The sequence below is a fragment of the Haliotis rufescens genome, unplaced genomic scaffold (genome assembly GCF_023055435.1).
Source record: "Haliotis rufescens isolate VD_foot unplaced genomic scaffold, xgHalRufe1.0.p SCAF_27, whole genome shotgun sequence".
In the NCBI taxonomy this organism is placed as follows: Eukaryota; Metazoa; Mollusca; class Gastropoda; order Lepetellida; family Haliotidae; genus Haliotis; species Haliotis rufescens.
The window spans coordinates 5,653,033-5,665,358 of record NW_025963968.1 but is presented as its reverse complement, the minus strand read 5'-3'; the positions used below and the strand labels follow the sequence as shown (position 1 = coordinate 5,665,358).

At 41.5% G+C, this 12,326-nt stretch overlaps 1 protein-coding gene across 2 annotated transcripts in view; it reads right to left on the bottom strand.

The window, feature by feature from the left end:
* LOC124121745 (chitin synthase chs-2-like) overlaps positions 1-6,323 on the bottom strand; it is a 75,768-nt gene extending 69,445 nt beyond the window's left edge. Inside the window, exon 1 of one of the 2 annotated variants that reach the window (XM_048402603.1) lies at positions 6,240-6,323. The gene's annotated coding sequence lies outside the window, so the exon portion shown is untranslated. Of the gene's footprint in view, positions 1-6,235 lie in introns of both variants that reach the window. The other variant, XM_048402602.1, reaches the window with a different exon arrangement.
* Positions 6,324-12,326: the final 6,003 nt, after the last annotated feature.

Sequence of the window (12,326 nt, the reverse complement as noted above, 5' to 3'; positions counted from 1 at the left end):
GTATACAACATACGTGTAAATCCCCGTATACAACATGCATGTAAATCCTTGTATACAACATAAAATAAAACCCCGTATAAAACATTTAATAAATCCCCGTATACAACATGCATGTAAATCCCCGTATACAACATGCAATACCCCCCCCGTATACAACATACATGTAAATCACCGTATACAATATTCATGTAAATCAACGTATACGACATACACGTAAATAGATCCCTGTCTGCAACATACAATAAATCCCTGTCTGCAACATACATGTAAATCCCCGTATGAAGCATTAATTAAATTCCCGTATACAGATACATGTAAATCCCCGTATACAACATCCAAAAAATCCCCGTATACAACGTTCATGTAAATCCCCGTATAAAGCATTTACTCAATCACCGTATACAGCATACATGTAAATGCCCGTCTAAAACATTAAATAAACCCCCGTATACAACATGCATGTAAATCCCCGTATACAACATACATGTAAATCCCCGTATAAAACATTTAATAAACCCCTGTATACAACATGCATGTAAATCCCCGTATACAACATACAATAAATCCCTGTCTACAACATACATGTAAATCCCCGTATAAAGCATTTAATAAATTCCCGTATACAACATACATGTAAATCCCCGTATACAACATACATGTAAATCCCCGTATACCACATACATGTAAACCCCCGTATACAACATGCATGTAAATCCCCGTATGCAATATACGTGTAAATCCCCGTATACAACATGCATGTAAATCCTTGTATACAACATATAATAAAACCCCGTATAAAACATTTAATAAATCCCCGTATACAACATGCAATAACCCCCCGTATACAACATACATGTAAATCACCGTATACAATATTCATGTAAATCAACGTATACGACATACACGTAAATAGATCCCTGTCTGCAACATTCAATAAATCCCTGTCTGCAACATACATGTAAATCCCCGTATAAAACATTTAATAAACCCCCGTATACACCATGCATGTAAATCCCCGTAAACAACATACGTGTAACTCCCCGTATACAACATACAATAAACCCCCGTATACAACATACATGAAATCCCCGTATACAACATACATGAAATCCCCGTATACAACATACATGTAAACCCCCGTATACAACATACATGTAAACCCCCGTATACAACATACATGCAAATACCCGTATACAACATACATGTTAACCCCCGTATACAACATACATGTAAGCCCCCGTATACAAAATACATGTAAGCCCCCGTATACAGCAAACATGCAAATCTCTGTATACAGCTTACGTGTAAACCCCCGTATACAACATACATGTAAACCCCCGTATACAACATACATGTAAACCCCCGTTTACAACATACATGTAAACCCCCGTATACAACATACAGGTTAGAATAGGTCGTCAGCAACCCATGCTTGTCGTGTGAGAAGACTATGCTTGTCGTAAGAAGCGACTAACGGGATCGGGTGGTCAGGCTCGCTGACCTGGTTGATGTATGTCATCGTATCCAAATTGCGTGGATCGGTGCTCATTTTATCAATCAATGGATTGTCTGGTCAAGACTCGACTATCTACAAACCGCCGACATATAGCTGGAATAATGCTGAGTGTGGCGTTAAACAAACAAACAAACCACAGGTTTAAGAACGTCATCCTTGCAGATCTCGCCGTTGAAATCGCCACGGATGATGACAAGTCTCGTCAGATGGTTGCAACAAATTCCTCCCCAACCACCCCACAGCCAGCATTCTGATTCACTTCCTGAATGCAGCCTGGTGCCAATCGTTCCCCCGTGAGACGATAAACCCGAGCTTGACCATCATTATAGAATAAGCAGAATCTGCTTTCGTCATCAACAACGCTCTCTCTGCCAGACATGGATCTGACAGCGTTATACTGCCCTTGGCCTGTGCCGTCTTCGAAGTCGATGTTCATTGGTCAAGGCCACCCCAGAGAGTGCTGTTAAACATAGTGTATTTTGTGCGCTTTTTGATTTCCTGTGATGTTTTGGCCATCATCCATTGCATTTTATATCATTTCTGCATGTGCATTTTTATAACGTTTGGACAAATCCCGATTTCACGTGTAGTTTTCATTTGCCCGGCAGTTTAGGAAGAAAAGGTGTTTCTAATTTATATCTTATAACTCTATTTAGACAGTTTCTATTTCACTATTTTACTAAAGACTATTTTATTTAAAATTGATTTTGTTGTGAGGATTCTGTGAATCAATTTTCTAGATTTATTCTCAATAGTAATGTTTTTTATCATTGCAAATCTATTACCAAGTCATCAGATAGTCAGTCACCTTTAGTGAATTCCCTCCGCCAACTGAAGGTTGTCTGTTTATATGCCTTGATTTTTACACACTGAGTGAAACTGACGATCAGACTCGTTGACTATGTTTGTAAGCAAGTTGCAATTTAAATCTTCAATTCTGTATCCTGGATGTATCTTTCAAAAAGTGAAGCCATTTTTCAGTATATAATGTAAAATTTAAAATACAGGAAATAAGTTTGTTTGGATTAAATTCTTCTTAAAGCGAATAAGAGATTCAAATCGCCAGTGTTAGAAATGATATCCTGGATGATCCCTTCCTAATCCATTCAATAAACAAACCAATATCATTAAATAGGCAGTGCCATGAATTCTTCCAGTTTGAGGATCTTTTGCCCAACTTTAATTTTCACCTCTTCTTTTCAAAAAGAATTGCAAAAGTTAGAGTGTTTGTATCCATTCAACTTTGATATATTTACAAAAAGATATTATATGTACCATTTTTAATCCCATATCAACATCATTCAATTTTGTGACGCTTTCCATCCCAAATAAATATTAAAAGGATTTCCAGTACATTTGACACTACCTCTTCACTACACCTAATTATTAAGTGCGGATTTAAGATTATTCCACTTTGTGGATTGGGGCCCAGTTATTCCATATAAATATCAGCAAGCAAGGATGCGAGCTGTTTCTGGCTGCAACCATGCATTTGGACTTCACTTTACTTCCATTATACAAGTACCCGTGAAGAACCGGGGTACAATAGGTCTTCAGCAACCCATGCTTGCCGTATGAGGCGACTATATGCTTGTCGTAAGAGGCGACTAACACGGGATTCGGTGGTCTGGCTCGCTGACTTGGTTGACGCATGTCATCGTATCCCATCGGAGGTCGATGCTCATGATGCCAATCACTGGATTGTCTGGTCCAGACTCGATTTTTTTTTTACAGACCGCCGTCATGCAGCTGACATATTACTGAGTGCGGTGTAAACAACAAACAAACAAACAAACTATTATACAAGTGACAAGACACCATACTAATGCCCGTAGGAGTTCCAAGTGACGTGACGAGTTCATGAAGTTATAACACGGGGGTTGTTTTTCTGATTCACGGAGAATACTTTCAGGGCCGAAGTAGTGCTTTACACCAAGGACTGATACTGTAAGACCAATGACACCGACACAACTATAAAACATGAGATAACACAAAGTAATCTGATTTCCCCCGTCACCGATGAAATGACCCCGCCCTCGTTTAGCCTACCCCATTGTCCCCGTTGTCGGGATACTTGTCAATGTGGGCGTGCAACTTCCACCCGAAACACCAACTTTAGTTATACGAGATTAGTAACTGGTATCTCATCAAACCTTCAACGTGACCTTCGTCCGAGCCAAAATGATCGTTTGATAAAAAAAAAAATGAAACTATTTATGTAAATAAAACACTACTGTCGAAAAGTGTGCTTAGGCCTCGCCGTTTTGTTTGTTGTTGTTGTTGATGTCCGCAGGACAGGCACATTGCCATACATGCCAACAACAATAGGTGAAACGTGGTTATTTAAGAAAAAATAAAAATAAACTATGGAAGACAATACATAAAACAATAAGGTTAATATTTTGACAATATATTGTCTAACGTTTAAGGGGGCACGGGTAGCCCAATCGTCTAAGGCGCCGCGATTCGCTGTGCAGAGTTGCGTCCCTTGGGCACGCCAGAAAACTATGATTGTGGGTTCGAATCCCGGTTCGCTCCGATTATGTTTCTAGGTTTATCAGCACCATACCCGTGCTCGTGGGTTTCACTGAAGTGGTAAACGTCTCAGACCTGCATCACTTCGGGCTTTCCTCCCACATTAAGCTGACACGCCGCGATATAACTGGAATACTGGTAAAAGCGGCGTTAAACCCAACTCACTCTTACGTTTACATCTATCTGAGAAGTATTTTCAGTACACGGTACAGGTAAAACAGTTAAAGCCAGCTCATAATATGAGGGTCCTCCGCTAAATAAGATTAAAAATGCACGGGGTTATGATAAAACGTAACATTCAGCTTTCATAATCCGTGTTTCATCACCTGAAGGGACATGAATAATTCATATTTACTAATTATTTTTTCTCGTCTTATTTCAAGCAACATGATACGCGTTTGTTTCTGAGTGAAGGCCGTTTTATATTCTAGCTTTACCGCAGCAGCCTATAAGTACTCAAGGTTGGGCAAGACAAACCAATGACCAAGTAGGCTGATTGCCAAGTCACCGAGCCAGACCACCCGAACCTCTTTAGTCGGGGTTGATCAGTATCCCACTTTCTTTTGTGATGTGTTATATATGCAGCCTGACCATATCGAAACCTGTGGTAGAAAATAGTTAATGTTGATCCTGGGTTAGTGACACACATGCCTAAATCTCTGTAATGACACGATAACAGCTATGCAGAAAAAAACGTACACACCGGTGTTTGATGGTGGCTACATATTTAACAAACACGACATGGCGATTCGTGGTGTTTCGTTGGCCGTTTTCAGCCTGCGAAGATTTTCATAACGTTTGTAATTTTGGGGTAAAATCATAAAAGGGATACTTTCTTTTGCCCGGCTGGGTGGTCCACTGTGTTTCAACTGTACCGCGACCTGTCGAAGGTTCTAAGATCATTCTGAAACAAGTGATTGGCAACGTCCAGCCTTCACCGAAACACTCACCATCCACTTGTCTTATCATTAGTGGCATCCTGCATCTTCTAAAGTTTGTTTGTTGTTTTACGCCGCACTCAGCAATATTCCAGCTATATGACGGCGGTTGGTAAATAATCGAGTCTGGACCAGACAATCCAGTGATTGACATGAGCATCGATCCACGCAATTGGGATCGATGACATGCATCAACCAAGTCAGCGAGCCTGACCACCCGATCCTGTTAGTCGCCAATTACGACAAGCATAGTCGCCTTTTACGGCAAGCATGGGTTGCTGAAGACCTATTCTACCCCGGATCTTCACGGGTCGGCTGTGTGAAGAGCCGTGGGTCCCTTTACTCAATCTGCATGTTTCCCTCCACGCCATGTAAAGAACATGCCTAAATCTGTGCATGATGAACTTTTGTGAAGTAAATAATAAACATACGTTTGAAAGTATAATCAGAACATGCAGAAACGTATTGTATATCATAGCCAGGCTGTGTTTTATAGATGAGTAATGGCGCTTGTCAGCCAGAACGTAGTGAAGGGCGGTTACAGACAATTTCTTAGATTCCTTTACATTTTCATATCTCAACGACTGATATTTTTCTCTGGTTATTTTAGGAATGATTAGGACATGGTGATGTGGACTAGAAGCCGGATAAATTTGCATGGATGTGTAAGCATAGACAACGTGTGTGTGTGTGTGTGTGTGTGTGTGTGTGTGTGTGTGTGTGTGTGTGTGTGTGTGTGTGTGTGTGTGTGTGTGTGTGTGTGTGTGATTGTGCGTGTGTTTTTGTGCGTGTGTGTTGTTTTTGTGTGCGCGAGTATGTGTTTTTGTGCGTGTGCGTGTGTGCGCGTGTGTGTGTGTTTACAGGGTGAATATCTTGGATTATTGGGATACAGTCAACATCATGAAAAAACCTTCAAGTCACGTACTACTATGATTATCGAAACTTAATATCACGAGATGAAACAATACCCAGGCAGTTGTACCCCGTGAACTAATCATGAGTTAGAAGTATTGATTCTATGCTTATAAATGGTCACAAACGTCACAAATGGTATTCGGACTAACGCCGCACAGAAAACAACGCATCTGTTTCACTATCACCATTAATACCCAACATATGGGATAGGCAACCATACAGCCGGTGTCGAATACCAGATTAAATGTTTTCAACACTATATTATAGAAACAACATACACAAGCAAGTTTTAATCAGGCAAAGTACAAGGGAAATATAAGTAATTACTTACCTACCTGTAGGGAAGGAGGGTGTCCAGGTATATCAGTGCTCTCGCGTTCCCATGTCCCCGAATTTAATCACGACACACTCGAAGCGATAAAATACGAGTCTATGTTGAACTGTGACCCCGAGTTGAATTGCCGCAGTTAAATATTACCTACACATCCAACTTGCAGAGTCTCAGTGGGCGGATATGTACAAGACAAGGGCTCCCTGGCAAACATTCGAGATCAATTTTGATAGAATTATTGTTAATATATAAACAATGTTAAGTTTGTGTATGGGAGTGAAAAGACCTTGAACCCACTGTTTTAAGCTTACTTTAGGTAGCGTCAGATCTATAAGCATTTACGAACCGTGAAGATTCGGGTAGAGAATAGGTTTTCAGGGACCCATGCTTGTCGTAAAAGGCGACTATGCTTGTTGTAAGAGACGACTAACGGGATCGGGTGGTCAGGCTCGCTGACTTGGTTCATGCATGTAATCGTATCCTAATTGCTAGATTTTCGTGATGTCACAAACGCAGTGTAATCAATGAGTCCAATTGCTGATTTCAGTATATCAAACGACATTTCTTCACATCAAGGCGGGGCGGTCGGGTAGCCCTGTGGTTAAAGCGTTCGCTCGTCACGCCGAAGACCCGGGTTCGATTCCCGACATGCGTACCATGTGTGAAGCCCATTTCTGGTTTCCCCCGACGTGATATTGCTGGAATATTGCTAAAAGCGGCGTAAAACCATACTCACTCACTCACATCAAGGCAATGGTGGGGTGACCTTTTCTTCCTTGTTTGGTTATAAAAAATGCAAGTTTAATTATAATGGTTTCTTTGTACGTTAATGTAAAATCGAAAAATCAATGCAACTGAAGAGATTAACATGGTTAAAAAAGTTCCTATACTACGATGACCGTGATAGGAATTATAATGTTGAGAGTGAAAAGGTGTATTTTATCATTGACGTCTTGATATCATTTTCTACTTCGTGCAAAGCGGCGGATAGAGTGTAGAAGCCTTATCAACTGAAAATGAAATCCACAACTCTTATACCCGTGAAGATCCGGGTTAGTATAGGTCTCACCCACGCTTGCTGTAAAAGGCGACTATGCCTATCGTAAGAGGCGACTTACGGGATCGGGTGATCAGGCTCGCTGACTTGGATGATACATGTCGTATCCCAATTGCGTGAACCGATGCTCATGATGTCAATCACTGGATTGTCTGGTCCAGACTCGATTATTTACAGACCGCCGTCATATAGCTGAAATATTGCTGAGTGTGGCGTTAAACTACAAACAAACAAACAAACAAACAGCTATGCTCATAATGTCAATCACTGAATTGTCTGACAAGAGATTCGATTATTTACAGACCGCCGTATATTGCTGAGTGCGGCGTAAAAAACAACGAAAGACGCCATACACATTGTAACAGTATATAACGTGAGTGAGTGAGTGAGTGCGTGGGTGGGTGGATGAGTGAGTGAGTGAGTGAGTTAGTGGGTGGGTTGGTGGTTGAGTGAGTGAGTGGTTGAGTGAGTGAGTGAGTGAGTGAGTGAGTTAGTGGGTGGGTTGGTGGTTGAGTGAGTGAGTGAGTGAGTGAGTGAGTGAGCCAGCCATATCAGCACGGCATTTCAGGAATCAAGGTGGGTGGGACAAACCAGTGATTGATGAACAACGCCCCATGCCGCCGACTACGATGACACAAGATCGCGGGTGCATCAGAGTGAGTGATCAACAGCTGCTAGCTGCTGCAAACGAATGACGTCATGATTTTTTAACAGGGCCGACATGAAACCTTTGTTTTTTCTTTCCACTCCTCTTCCTAACATTAGTTCCTTTGTTTAGTGAGCATACGAGCAGGCAAATATATACACATTTCCGGTCATACCACAGTGATGTAAGTGTAGTTTTACGCCGCAGTCAGCGACATTTAATCTTATAACGGCAGCCTGTACATAAAAATAATAATCAAGTGTATGTGTGAGTGAGTGAGTGAGTGAGTGAGTGAGTGAGTGAGTGAGTGATTTGGGTTAAACTCAACTTTGAAACAGACATTCATTATTCATCGTCGTTAATTACCTTTCACAATCACATTTATCGCAGCTAACAACATTGTTTCCTTCATATTACTTGAGTGAGTGAGTTGGTTTTTAACGCCGCTTTGAACAGTATTCCAGTTATATCACGGTCAACTCATTGTGGGAGGAAAGCCCGAAGTGATACAGGTGTAACGTTTACCGCTTTGGTGAAACCCACAAGCACGACGGGTATGGTGCTGACAACCCTAGAAACATAAACGGGGCGGGCCCGGAATTGAACCCACAATCATAGGTTCCTGGCGTACCCAAGGGAGGCTACTCTGCACAGCGAATCAAGTCTGTGACAGGCAATCCTTGGGAAGCATTCATACCTGCATACCTGTTGTTATAGCTCTATATTCATCACTGGTAAAACTAAAGCCCTGTGGTAAAATTCTGGATTCATACTCCTACTTGATTTGACCTCAACAAACAATATACATCTGGGAATGAAAATACGAAATTGGATTGGGTTTATTATATTTTAATTAACACCCATAAAGCAATTATACTTAGATCTATGTATATATGCTCTGCATTATATCTTCATAGTGTCATGAACAGCTGAACACATCCATCACCACCCTGGATACACTTTCGGGCGGTATCAGTGACTAATGATGACAGGGGTCGATTTAACAACATACTGGCATGTAACCAGCAGGGCCCGGTCCTTTTAAATGTGACTGCCCCTTCTCCAAACTAACTGGCCTTCAACTAAATGGTGGAGGCGAGGAAGTGGCCGAGCCTGAGGGGGCTAGCATCAAGCAGGACTTTTTAGAATTTTAGAACGTTTTTTCCTGCACTCCGAGATTAAGTCTTGGCTTCCATTTGCCTCATTTCATGGCGATTTATGGGTAAATAAAGACGTTTCAAAATGGCGACCGGTTGTCATTTTACCGAGATGATCCATTTAAAAAAGAAAATATACAATGAGAAGGGGTGAAATTTTGACTAGCCAGATAGGCCATCTACTCTATGTTTCAGCAAGCCCTTTGTAATTTTAACTGGCCACGGGCCAACAGGCCAGCAGTTAAATCGACCCCTGTGTTGTAACGATCACCGCCCGGTACATCACGACACTCTGTGCCACGATACAGTATCTTATCGTCAGACCATGCATCAATAAAGACACAGTAGATATACGGTGTAAAAATGTAGGAACATAAATTTACAATACTCTGCATGTGCAAGACATATCAATGCACAGGTTGTTTTGCTGACACCGATGTACTAAAGATGTTTAGTTGAGCTACTACTGGAAATGTTTTCGAGTGTGTTTTTCGGGACGTCAATATCGAGATATGAATCCTATCACAACGAAATGGATGCCTGAAGCCACATATATTACCATTTACTTAGAGATTTAAAGGAAATCGGGTAAAATTTTGGACTCGTCGCTACATAAGCAATTCAAATAAGGCATCCGTCTCCTTCAGTGGAACATCCCATTTTTGGATAAGGCGCTTTTGGGGGTTTTAAATCATGAATATGGGATTGTGGCCCATTATTCTGAGTTTTATGACAGTGTCAGCATTTGTCAGTAATGAAAGAATTAAATAACACTATAATGCTCGAAAAAACGTAATGTAGTGAATTCTGTGCCAACACTTTGTTAACATTCACAGAAAGATGGATAAACATACACATTCAGATTATATATATATATAGTTAAATACGATAACAATGAACATAGTAACCGAGACACTCCTGCTCGCACAGCTTGGGGTCAAATTGGTAGTGGGGAGAATAACTGTAAACAATTGAAATATATTCATTTGCATTTTGGGGTAAGGTTTAAGGTACAGGTTAAACACCTACATTCTAAATGTGTAGGTTATGGTGTCTGTATATCACATTTATAACTGGCCGTTCACATGAGTCTCTGTGTCACATATTTCAGCCTCTAGAGGTTGGTTGTAGAAATCAGATTATTAATGCATCAATATATTCAAAGTTCTTCTGTTTGGTTGTTCTTGGCATCCATGTTCAGAGCCTCCAGAAATCCATGTAAAAATATGTAATACATCTATAGGCTAGCTGTTTCTCTAGGCGGTATATTCTCGCCCTCCATGTGGCACCTGCAGGAACAGCAGGGGGAGGTCATTCCAGTCGTGGACACTGCGACACCTGACCCTGATACATGACTAGCAGTAACAGTTATCGGGTCAGTCTGCGTAACTGGACACTGGTCGAGAGTTCGTAGTGGTATCATTTCATGTAGACCAATACCCACCTCTCCTTCACAAAAAACGTTACAATCCAGATCTTCCCTGCTGTGTGGCACAGCTTGGCATGTCCAGGCTTCAGGCTCACTGCCCTCTACATCCCAGAACATGAACATCCACTCACAGCCCCACCCCGGGGTCTCGGGCTGATCGGGGCGTTCAAGCCGACCAAGCATCGTATCACGGCGCTTCAAAAGCATCAATATTTCGTCTTCTGTCAGTTCATTGCGGGCATACACGTCCAAAACAGCTGGGTCTAGCTTTGGTCTTTCTCGGTACTCTGACTTCCTGGTCGGGGTGGGGGCGGTACCTGATGCGGGGAAAGACGGTGTAAGAAGCTGTTCGTGAGATTCATCCTCTGTCGATCTCAAGGAGGTGTCGCTTTCTTCCGGATATCGGCGAGTACAAACCTTTGCTTCCAGTGTAGATCTTCTCAAGGACGTCCTTTGTTTATTCAACGGGGTAGATGTCAGTTGTAGCGTTGAGGCTTTTGGACGTTCAGTTTGTGGGTTATAGAATCGATGGGAGAAAGTTTTACGTCTTGTCACAATCTCCTCCAAAAGGTGTGGGTGACCACGCACAAAGAATTCATGGGAAAACTCAAAGGTTTCATCATTGTTAATCTTCCAGTAAAAGGCATATTGTCTGAAAAGTCTCCGAAGATTAGCAAAAGATGAAATCTGTAGAAATCCAGGGTAACACTTCAGGACATTGGCTTCAAATTCCTCGGGATCTACAACCACAGATTCCCCACTGAACCCCCACTTGATCAGGAAGTTGTCGTTTGCCACGTCAAAAAGTTTCTCCGGAAATCGTTCCTTTGGCTCAAAACTTAGGCGTAGTCTCACCTTTCTATCTTTATCATAGAAAGACATGGTGGTGGAACTTCATGTGGAGTTGAGGAAGACACAATAACGGAAGACTAACTAATAAATCTGCATCCGATGATTCAAGACTAACTAATAAATCTGCATCCGATGATTCAAGTGTACAATAATATTAAACAGGATGTTTACGTTCTACGTCATCGATGCACACAGAGTGATGACGTCAGGGAGATAACGTCACTAAACACGTCACAGCGAGGGAGACAGCGGTGCGTGAAAGCGAAAATGCTTAGCTCTGGAAGCTACTGGCATGAACATTTAAATCACATCCGACACATGTGATTAAATTTAAATGAAACCTTCTTTTATTTATTGGCTGAGAGTTGTCATTCCGTGAAATCATTGTTACAGGTCAAGGAACGATATTATATGGTCCAAGACAGCGTTTGCGAATGTTAGATAGGCTAGTCTAGAGTTTTCTTGTTGAAGAAAGGGAAGTGTTGCCGTGACTGACGGCTACAATAGACTACGTAACTTTAGTTCTTTCTGCCGAGCATTTTCAACAAGCTAGATCTTTCAGTGAAAAAACGATGCCAACGGGGCTTCGATGGAAAAACCGTCATGCATTGTGTAGATATCTCATAATATTTTATGTCCGCTTCATTTGTAATGGGTGAACTCAGGTTGAAGAATGTTGACATAGGACTGGCCATGGTCAACTTATTGGGGGTGGGGTGGTCATCAAAAGGACAGCGAAAGGGGATCGCCAAACATTTTCACAACTATATGGGGGAATGAAAAAAATACTTCTTTTATTTCAAACAAGAAAAAAATAATTTGAACATTATTTGTTTAGGGACTGGTGATTTATTATATGGAGGGGGAGTCTGACATGTGCTGGGGTAGCCTAAAATAATGTTACATAAAAAGGGGAGAGGGGAGCAAATTATGGTCCCAAGACAGACGCA